An 11474-nucleotide genomic window follows, 5' to 3' on the forward strand; every position below is an offset into this window, starting at 1 on the left:
ATGATTAATAAAGCATATTGTCACAACCAGAGAAGGAAGGAGGCGGACCCGTACACAGGATAGCTTCAAAGGAATGGGGTTTAATAAATGATAAAGACAAATACAGTAAAATACAATGACGAGGACCAAACAATGACTAGACATGACGAAGGGTAAACGTAACTAATGAATCCGCACTGCCATCGGCAACGCGGCTCACATTTATACATTACAGACAATAATGACACAATGGCGGGGCAGACACGTGACGAGGAACGACAACAAACACACGTGGCTGTACCCTGACACATATCTAATTAAGCTTTATAAAATAAAAGTTATTTTTTTTAGTGAGAGTTCATATTTAATAACAACAACAACAACAACAACAACAATAATAATAACAATAAAATCACAGTGTAGGCCATGCCCACTTTGGGTTTAACTCTGAATATAGTTACAAATTGTTGCAAAATTTATTTTTATGACATAAGGCTAATTTAAATATTAAATCTCACTTACTGCAAGCAACACACTTAAACCAATTACAACTCAATTAGGCAACTTCACATTCATATCTTCCTCTAAAGACTTGGGGAAAACATGTGGGTGTAAAAAATGTAAGAAAAAAGTTTTGTTTTATTGCTCTAGATGTTGTCTTCAAGAAAGTTGTGGATTCTAACAAAAATTGAACGAGAGTTATCAGAAGTGAAAAATCACCCTCTTGTTAAAATCCTGAGAATGACCAACCTGTCATTGTGTCACCTCTAAGCACATGCTATGCCTTTCTCCAGGAAGAGTGCAGAGAAAAGAGCACTTGGATCCATATGTACAGAAGAGAAGAGTGGAAAGGTCATTGTAGATGGGTTAAAGTGTTAAGTTGTGAACAGGGTGAGCATGAAGCATGCTTGAAAGGGTACAGCACACTGTCTGCACTGTCTCGCAGAAATTAATTGTCACTTTTATTGCTTTTAATTGCCAAGTTTTGTACCCCTGCTTGCTATTCCAACCAGCTGCCCTTATCCCTCCTCTAGACACTTGTGAGTTGCTAAGACAACGGCCCAAGGATCAGAGCAACACAGTGTTTTGTTCACCTCCCACCCAGTAACATATACACTCATGTGCAATATTTCAAAAGAACATCTATAACTGACCCTTTTTTTTTTGCTTCTAAGAAAGGCAGAACTGGCCGTATATCAAAGCCAAGCTTATCATATTTGATTGCCAATACACACCCTTGACTGTTCATATATTGCACATTATTCCTCATTGCTCTGAGCGCAGTGTCAAGCTGTAGACCTTTAAATACACATACAGTTTTAAGCCTTACAAAACATTTTCTTTCCAAAAGGTTAAAATATCTAACCTGTGTAGTGGGTTGGGGATTAAACATTCACAATGAGTCTTGGGCCAATCATTTACCAAAACAGTGACATTCCTCCTGGGCTCTGTCACACCCAACAAACAACTAAACAACAAACCTTCTCTTTCCTTTCTTGTTCTCTTTCTCTTGAAGGCAGCCACATTTAATGGAGAGAGGCTGGTAATCTTGAGTAAACATCATTAACTGTTTGCTCCTATCGGCCATAGAGAGTGTGCCACTGGCTCTTTTGTGCTGCTATCAGCAGTTTAAAGAGGTTTTGTGCTGTAATGGTGTGGGACGGCAGTGCCAGGCCTTTCAAGTGCCGCCTCGCTTGCTGAACCGTCCTACACTCGCACTCTGGAAATGTAGAAAGTTGCCACTTCTGAATGCAGGTCAGAAGACCAGTTCAGCGTGATGTGATGAAGAGGTAGTGCTCTTACTCTGGAGCAGCAGAAAGCAGCAGACACGTGTGATTTGTGGATGTTTTTAGTGGTGTTTGGCTTAGGCTAACACAAACTGGAGAAGTCCTTAGCAGAGATTAAAGGTGGCTGATTTAAGAGAGAATCAACCGGGCCTACTTCCTGTGTTCCTGTAGGACACACACACACACAATGATCAAACACCACACAACGCAAACAGATATATTCTTTCATGCAAACCCTAACTCTTTTGGGGAAAACATTAAATCAGTGAACACACACCACCCTCATTCATTATTTTCTGGTTGAGGTCACACGCTTATAAATACATTCAGTAATACATACAAGCATACACATTCATAGTGCATTTTGCACCTGCCTCTTCTTTGACCCCCATTACAGAGTTCAAGGAGAAATATGCATCAGATTATCCATCACAGGGTTGATGGAAGGATAGAGAGCAAAAGAGAGGCAGCAAGAGACAGAGAGAGATAGCGAGGGGGTTTCGAGTAAATGCAGGACTGATCACATCCCCCACAGTGGTGAGTAAATACGCGCTAATGGCCACTGATTAATTTTCATTGCTCTCATCTGCCCAGTAAAAGAGAGATGTAATGACCTGTACCTCTCTGTTTTTCCCTCTGTATTTTTTGCTCTTTCTCACTCTCCCGTTCTGCTGCTCAATTTTTGATTATAAATTAAAAGGAGTTGTAAATGGCGTAATGCTGCTTCTGGGCCTCTGATTGCTGTATCTGATTAGAGAATGTCAGTCTGCACATTTCCTTTTTTCTCCAAGGCTCATCCAGTGAGCTGCAACACTCAAGAATGTGCTGCATACACAATAGCACTTCTGCTCCACATTGCAGCTAAACGCTAAGCAGCATTAGCTCTAATCAAACACATTCTTTTAGCTTTTCTTTCTTTTTGCTGTCTCTGTTCTGTTTCCCTTTATCTCATTCTTCCTCAGCTTTCAGCCTGGTTTGTTTTAACCAGTGAGTTTACTTCAGGTGTGCAATATGGCAACAAGTGAAAAAATCACCAGCAATTAAAAAACATTCATTCTTGCAGGTAAGAGGGCTGAGGGGTACCCGCTTCTTTTTTCTTCTTTGTTCTAGAGTTTTGTCTCCTTTATAATCCTGTAGATTGATGAATGCTAAGATCTGTTTTAGAACAATGAGAACAGATAATGATCTAAAAGCATAGAAATCTTCAATCTCCCATTGTGGTCTACTTTGTCCACATGTGCTGCTTATGATTGTCATTTGTCCATTCTTTAAATGAGTCACTGATGTGTTTCTCGTCCATAAACCAGTCTATAACAAGCATATTAATCCTCCACCACCACCATTTCTGTGGTGCACTCTCTGTAGTTCAGCTCAGCTAAGACAGAGAGCTCTGCCATAATAGGACTGTACCTGTGGACATGCATGTAAAAACACACACACTCCACCCCCCTGTCCCAGGGTCAGATCAAGTGGGTACAAATGTGAATCAGTTCATTTTGTCAAAGAGAAAAAAAGACACCCAAGGACATTTTCTTCATTCACTCAATAAGGAGGCTAAAATGGAAAGATCTGTGTAAGAGAGTGAAGGAGAACATTAAAGGAAGCATTGCAAGGAGAAAGAGAAAGAGGGAAAATCCATTTTAAGAGAATGTAGGCATACTTTTGTATATAGGAGGGAAGATGCTATAGGCGGCACTGGGGTCAACACTCTTGTCTGGTTCTTTTGTGCCGACTGGCCTCATCAACAGAGCTAGAGAGCATGGACAGAGGTGAGAGAAAGAGGAAGGCGGCCTTCTACCACCAGTGAGTCTTCTGCTGCTGCATGCACTTGTTTTCTGACAATGGGGGGAGGTAAGAAGGGAATGCACAGAAAAAGATGATGTTGTGTGAGAAGAAGGCTGAGGAGGATAGAAAAAGTGAGGTGAAGATGAAGTGCAGAATGGTGCTAATGAGAAAAAAAGCTGTGTCAAGGTTTTGTTCCCTTTCTGGCCTCTAGTCTTATGTTCTTGACTGTCATTTAAAAGGATCTGATGAAGCTCTTCCAGTCTGGAAGCTTCATCTTCAGGAGCTCCAAAGAAAAGACCCACCAGTCATTTTTAAAACTTCATATGGACATATCTCTATGACTTCATCATTTAAAATCCACCTTCATCTCTCCTTCCTATTCTCCTGCTTCTCCCTGCAACTTTGTACCTCACTCTTTTCAAACTCTCTTTCTTTCTTTTCCTGATCTAATCCTTAAACCAGGTCAGTCAGAGATCATTGTAAAGGATTAGGCAAAACAACACATGCACCAAACAACTGCATAGTAAGATAGAGACAAATCTGCTGAAGGTCTATGAGAAGGAAATCAAATCTCTTTGGACCTCTATTTGATTATATTTAAACATGCATACGCTATGTGCGCTAAATTTCTTGCTAAATATCATAGAATGATTCTGATATTTAGACAGAAGGAGTTCCTAAACCTTCGCTCATGCTGCTCTTCTCCTCTGCTTGAGAAGCCTGCTGTTCCCCATCCTTAAAAAGTAAAACCACAAACAACAGCAGAGGATACAGTAAGGTCTTTAATCAAGGCAATCAGTGCTGTTTTCAAACGTGCGCAGCACCGGAGCTGTGAGCCGGGTTCATCGTTGTCTGCGGTTTAATTACTTGTTTTTGCATTCTGATGGAGGGGGGTGATTGTGCCTTGTCACCTATCTCTGAAGATAAAGGACTAGCCAATTACTTTGTTTGGATGCTAATGATTGGGTTTCATTAGTGGCCGCTCTTAGCCCCCCTCACCCGGTAAATGGATGAATATGCTATGATTTCAATTATTGGAATTATGGAAATTGCTTTTAAAAGACAACACGGCTATCATCAGCTCTCCACTGTGACATAATGTCATTTTAATTTCCATAATAGTTTTAATTGTCGGAGGTCCCGTAGTGTGTTAATCATTTAATTGTATTGTCTTTTGCCTCCGGCAACACCTACATCCATCTACCACTCAATCACACTAAATCACAATCACACAGGATTAACTAAAGAGTTGGCAAAGTCCAGCCAGAGGTGTAATTTAAAGTATTGAAACCGGGGGCATTTAAGGTATTGTCTCCTCTTTGAACTCAATTAAGAATGAAATTAATGAATTTATGAGTGACCCCTAAACCAGAACTATAACTGTGACTCTGATCACCTTACATTCATTCCCTCAAGTTCCTCGACTATGATAAAATCTTGTTAGACTTCATGTCTTCTGTTCTCTCTACAGTAGCTGCCATATAAAACGTTAATATAATGTATAAATTAGTCAAAATCTATGTACCACATATGAATACAGGTTCAAGTGGTCTGCAATAATTGAAATAAAGTTATGATTGGAATGCAAGAAGAATGCAATAGGAGCTTCACCTTAGCTGGCTACAGCTGTCTTTTTTCCCTCTCAAGAAAATGATTTGAGGTAAGAACCTTAAGGTGTGAAAAGGTAGACAAATTGCAAACCTCCACAGACCTGCACATAAAGAAAAAACACCTTCGATATGTAAACCCATCTTCACTCTCTGACCTACAGAGTGCTGTACAATCAAACACAATTACCTTGAATCTCAATCTCAATCTCAGCATGGCAGCCGTTAGAAGGGATAAACCTAGCATAAAAGATCTGGAGACTCTCACTGGTATGGCCCAACACAGCTTTAACAATAAGCGGTTCTTATAGTGTTTTCCTCAGGGTCAGGGGCTTAGTGGCTTTTTATTATAAAAGCTGAAGATACTATGCATTAAAGGGGGATTGTGTTTATATGGTGGTATATATCTGCTCAACTTCATTCAGGTCAGGGTTATGGTGGATCTGGAGCTGGATCATCCTCACCTAGGGTCATTTTAGCATTAGCCAGTCCACCTACTTGTATGGTTTTTGAAAGATGAAAGAAACCAGGCAACCTTGAAGAACCCACATGGACAGAAAATACACTGTATGCATGTGTATTAAACAAGCTCAAGGCCTTAGTATCAGATTTATGCACTGTTTGTTCCCTGAGTCCTCTTCATTTCCATACCGATGAAGCCTGTGCTAACAATAGAATAGCAACAATCAAAGGACAAACACTACAAGATAAGACTTGAAAGACGATGAAATGAAACAGCTATCTAGGGCAAGTTTACAAAATGAACATGTAAGCTAAAAAAATGGTGTTAGTGGATGGTGTAAAGAGATGTCAGTATTGTTTCAATGCTTGTGGCTAGTTAAGATACAGAGGTGGCTGATTCCCAGAGGAGTCAGTGTACGGATGAGTGACAGCTCTGAGCAGCTCTCTAACCTCTCTCATCTGTCTCTCAGTGTGCCAGAAAGGGGCGGTCAAGTGAGCCCCTTAAAACTGGAAAAAAGAGACATTCAGATGCAGCCATGCACAACTCCATAGCACAATCTTTCCTTAAGCAGAAAGACGTCTCCTGAGGGCAGGCCAGAATATGAGACTGAGAGAAAAAGAGTGTTGTGCGTGTGTGTGGGGTGTGTGTGTGTGTGTGTGTGTGTGTGTGTGTGTGTGTGTGTGTGTGTGTGTGTGTGTGTGTGTGTGTGTGTGTGTGTGTGTGTGTGTGTGTGTGTGTGTGTGTGTGTGTGTGTGTGTGCGTGTGTGCGTGTAAGAGAGAGAGAGAGAGAGAGAGAGAGAGAGAGAGAGAGAGAGAGAGAGAGAGAGAGAGAGAGAGAGAGAGAGAGATTACAAGAGCACTTTACCCAAAGTCTTCTAACTCTCTTGCAGTGGCTTAGTGTCTAGAGAAGAGGTTTGATACAGTAAAATTCTGCAGAAACACAAATGATCATTTTCTTTGTTGCCTACCAAAATAAAATAAAAAAACATAATAAAACTGTTGTTTTACTGAGGTTACTGTGCTTAAAGAAAACTCTTCTTTTTCGTGTGTCTCTGGCTCAATAACTGTGGTTCACTATTTCTCAAGTGGCAGAGAAGCTGGAGGGAGGGAGGGAGGGAGGGAGGGAGGGAGGGGAAAATGGGGGAGAGAGAAAACAGGAACAGAGAGAGAGAGAGAGAGAGAGAGAGAGAGAGAGAGAGAGATTGAGAGAGAGAGAGAGAGAGAGAGAGAGAGAGAGAGAGAGAGAGAGAGAGAGAGAGAGAAAGTTGGGACTTTTACTCTGTGCTTGTACAAGCCTGCCACCTGCTGGAAGTTGTCGATATATGCACAAGGGTTTTCGCGCTTAGAATATTGCTGACCTAAAAAGGTGTGACCGTTAATAAAACAGAGTAGTAAATAAATTACAATCTCTCTCTCTCTCTCTCTCTCTCTCTCTCTCTCTCTCTCTCTCTCTCTCTCTCTCTCTCTCTCTCTCACACACACACACACACACACACACACACACACACACACACACACACACACACACACACACACACACACAAACGTGCGTACACTCTCATACCTACCTAGCATCTGGTTTATCTCAGGAAGAATTCTTCTATCAGGCTCCATTGTGTGCTAGTCCTATGAGAGGCCCTTATGGGAGGCTGAGCTGGAGAGAGAGGGTTAGAGGCCATGGAAGAGCAGAGGGCTGAGAGCGATTCAATCGCTCAACAAATGGACCCTGCTAATAGAGGCAGCCTCTGATCCTGGCCGCAAAAACAGCTGGGGGCCCGCTAATAAGAGAGGATTGAACAGGATAGAAGAATCACGGTGGAGGGAGAAAAATAGCTAGAGAGGACAGAAAAAGGGAAAGCAAGTGACAGCTGTATTGGGCTAGTAATAAACCGGATCTAGCATTACACATGCAAGGTACATTGGTAAAATTACAGTGTATGGTAATTTGGACCTCCAGTCTATTACCATAAACAAAGTGACATGATTGTTATATATATTTGTGGATTTTTGAGGGAAATAGCCACTAGTGAGGTTAAATGCATTTGCAGTTGGTCAGTGACACATCCAATCAGCTGTACAATTGTTACTTTTTTTTTTTCTTTTCATTTTAACACTGATGGAGTGCTCATTCATTCATTCATTCATTCATTCATTCATTCATTCATTCAGTCCATCACAAATGTAAGCATCCAGCTAGCTGTAAAAGCTGAACAGCACCAATCCGACAACAGAAACATAGTAACATGGCAAGTAATGCAGACAAGTGCCCAGGCTCACAAATCGTTCAGAGTCGTTGAAGTACATGTCAGATATACATTTCTTCTTTGCAGAAATTATTCTAAATTGCGAGTTAGTACATTGTTTTAGATTCTTAGAGATGGGGGAGTTTCGATTCTTTCTTGGATGCAAACCACATGGTTTAAGGTGTGTTTTTATAAATTACACTCATGAAAATTTCTTCTTTGTGATTAATTTCACTACCTCTAAATTAGTTGAGCAGATCTTCAGTTTTTAGTTACTTGTTTGTCAGTTTCGACATCCAATGTACATCAAACAACATTTTCTTTATCTCATTTTATTACAGTACATTTTCTTATGATCAAATTATTATTATCACCTTTATGACTTACATGAAAAAGATTTTTTTATTTATAGAAGAGAAGAACAGATGACCCCTGAATTTAACCCTTGATTATGGATTGTCTATTCAAGCCAAAAATGAAAACACAATTAGTATTTCTATTTACAGTAATATAATACCTATTATATGATGTGTATTAAAGATATTGTATTGATTGTTAAATAGAACAATAGCTAAAAAATATGTGTGTAGTTAAATCATAACTTTTTTTTGTTTGTTTGTTTTGTGTAGTTTAAGTGTGTAATTTAAACTATCTTGGAAACACGTCACCACTAGGTCCACAAATAAGCAACATACTGTACTTTATTAATACTGTATCAATAATTCAAAGCAATGAATTAATACACAATGAATAATACTCATAAACAGCCGTTCGAGTCATATATGAATAACCATTAATATTGATAGTCTGACTTGATAAAGCATTAATAATAAATCAATCAGTAAAAATAATCTATGGATATTAAACATTTTTATATTTACTTTATAATGCGGTGTTGTTACAGTTCTTACTGAAGTTGAATGGATCATTTACATTTATGGCATTTGGCAGACAACCTATTCCAGAGCAACATATAAAAGCCCCCTTAAATATTATCATTCCTGTTTTTATATAATCACACAGGTAAAATGGTTTGATCTGAATCAACTATTTAGTGGTGTTGGTTTCATGTTGCTAATTACAAATTGTCCTACACAAAAAGACAACTTAAATGATCTTCACAAACACTGAGCAAGTCGTGATATAAATGACATGAGTTAACACACCAAATATTAGTGCATGTATATATACATATATATAAATTAATGATATTTTCACACACACACACACACACACACACACACACACACACACACACACACACACACACACACACACACACACACATAATTTTTAATACACTTTTATAAAATTATTATGTAAGTATTATTATTAGTTAAGTAGTTACTCAAGTAATAATTGTATTTATTGTAAAGCATTAGAGCTTATTTATTTTATTTATTTATTTATTTATTTATTTATTTATTTATTTATTTAACAATAGTGTAGTGTGGAAGTAAATAAGAAGTTGATGGATTTCCTATTATTTAATACAACGTCTGGGTTATACTGAGGTACAAGTGTTGCTCCAGTCCACAAAAAGGATTTAGAATAGTTTCTGTCAAACCTAATGGTCTGGATATGTAAAAAAAAAAAAAAAAAAGTTTAAAAAATGTGTATTGGGAAAGCAATACACATTCATTTACATCTGTATCCAGCTGGCTAGCAGACAGCAGAACAGGGTCACAGGCCAAGCCCACCATACTCCAGATCCCTCCCACTGGTAAGTGATACAATTCTATACACACACAGAGCGTGCGCACGCAAGAGAGAGAGAGAGAGAGAGAGAGAGAGAGAGAGAGAGAGAGAGAGAGAGAGAGAGAGAGAGAGAGAGAGAGAGAGAGAGAGAGAGAGAGAGAGAGAGAGAGAGAGAGAGAGAGAGAGAGAGAGAGAGAGAGAGAGAGAGAGAGATGGACAGACAGAGGATTTCCCAGCTCTCAAGAGACACAAAGGGCTGCTTAGCATCCTCACAGCAGGAAGGCTTTGGGGAGAAGCACTAGACCACTGTGAAAAGGAAGATCATTTTTTATATATAGAGAGAGATATATTGAGAGATAAAGCAGAAGTTAGAGAAAGAGAAAGAGACAGTGAAAAAAAAGGCTGTCCTTGGTGTACTGGTGGCCTCCAGTCTTTACAACTGCGTCCCAATCTGAGCTGTAGATCAGAGCTGGTAGTCAAAAGAAGTTCCGCAAAGTGAGCACAAATAGCCAGAACATTAAATAATTCCTCAGAGACACACCCACAAACAGCTAGCCCCACTCTCCCACCTTGTTTCTTTTGTTTGGGCCATTGTAACAGTTTTGTCTTGGACATACGGGCTGGTTTAGGCGTCTGGGACCCCCAGCAGCTGAGTCTTTGTCCCAGGGTCACAAAGGTTGCCGGGATTGTGTTCCCAGCTAATTCCCCCTTTCACTGTTTCCAGCAGCCAGTCTATAATGATCCAGGCAACGCTGTGCAGGGTTTAGAGGTAACACCCACAGGGTGGAGACATGGTGGAACAGAGAGTCAGAGGGTCTTTGCCTTAACGTGGTATGTCCATAGCTCTAAGTATCATTGGCTGGGACACTTTCTCTCGCTGGCTTACACAGGCCTACACACACAATTTTCCACCTCATTTCCCAATTGTGACCTGAGTAAACATGATTAAGAGGGGAAAGTACATGCACTAAAGAGATCCAGTGTAATTACATCAGTAATGAAGGAGTTGTGAAGAGAGATCCTCACTCTCTCAGACCCTCCCTAGGTTCACACTGAGTCAACAAACATACTGAGAATAAAGTGAAAGCTTTATTTACTCCTTTACACAAAAACTGTTTTGGCAAAGAAGCACAAATCTAGACATTTGTCACATTATATTATTATTCTAATGCCCATCAAAACAGTGATATATTACCACTTGCTGATGAAAACTATTTTTTTTAAATACACACATTTTTAAAAGTAAAATTAAATCTAAAAAAAACAACAAATAAACTAATGCCTATGAATTTTCTCTTTGCATATTTCTATACACATTTGTATTCATTTCTACAATAAAGTATATTTTTCTCTCTAATCAAATGCCATCAGAGCTGCTATAGTGTGTATATGTAAGGACCAGTGAGGGCAAGAAAGTCATTTAATATCTATTGATTCATGTTTGTTTAAACGTTTAAACAAAATACTCCTGCAATGTCTGCAATCTTTATTTAATTTCATTGAGCAAAAATTAAATGATAGCACGTTCCAGAAGTGTTGGTAACTTACTGGTCCCTTATAGGCTGTATAGGCAAAATTAGGCCCCCTCCCTAATTTTGTCTACTTAACAACCAGTACCATGTTTATTGCAGTGTAGATGATTGTGAGCTTTATTTTCCTCACTGATGGATAAAAATCAGTCATTGCAAGTTTATTGGGTTTGATTTATTCTTTTAAAAAAACAAAGATTAATACATATTTAGTCTTGGGAATCATTGACCTTTTCTTTAGATTTTTGTCTTTGTAATTAGAATTGTTAGAGGCTACAAAATATATTCCAAAGTTAGAAAATAAATAAATACAGGGTTTTTAATTGCTTTAACATGTTTTTGATTCAGTGTCTTAATTTCTTTAACATATTTCCTTAAACTCT

Source organism: Tachysurus fulvidraco, chromosome 12 (genome assembly GCF_022655615.1).
Source record: "Tachysurus fulvidraco isolate hzauxx_2018 chromosome 12, HZAU_PFXX_2.0, whole genome shotgun sequence".
NCBI lineage: Eukaryota > Metazoa > Chordata > Actinopteri > Siluriformes > Bagridae > Tachysurus > Tachysurus fulvidraco.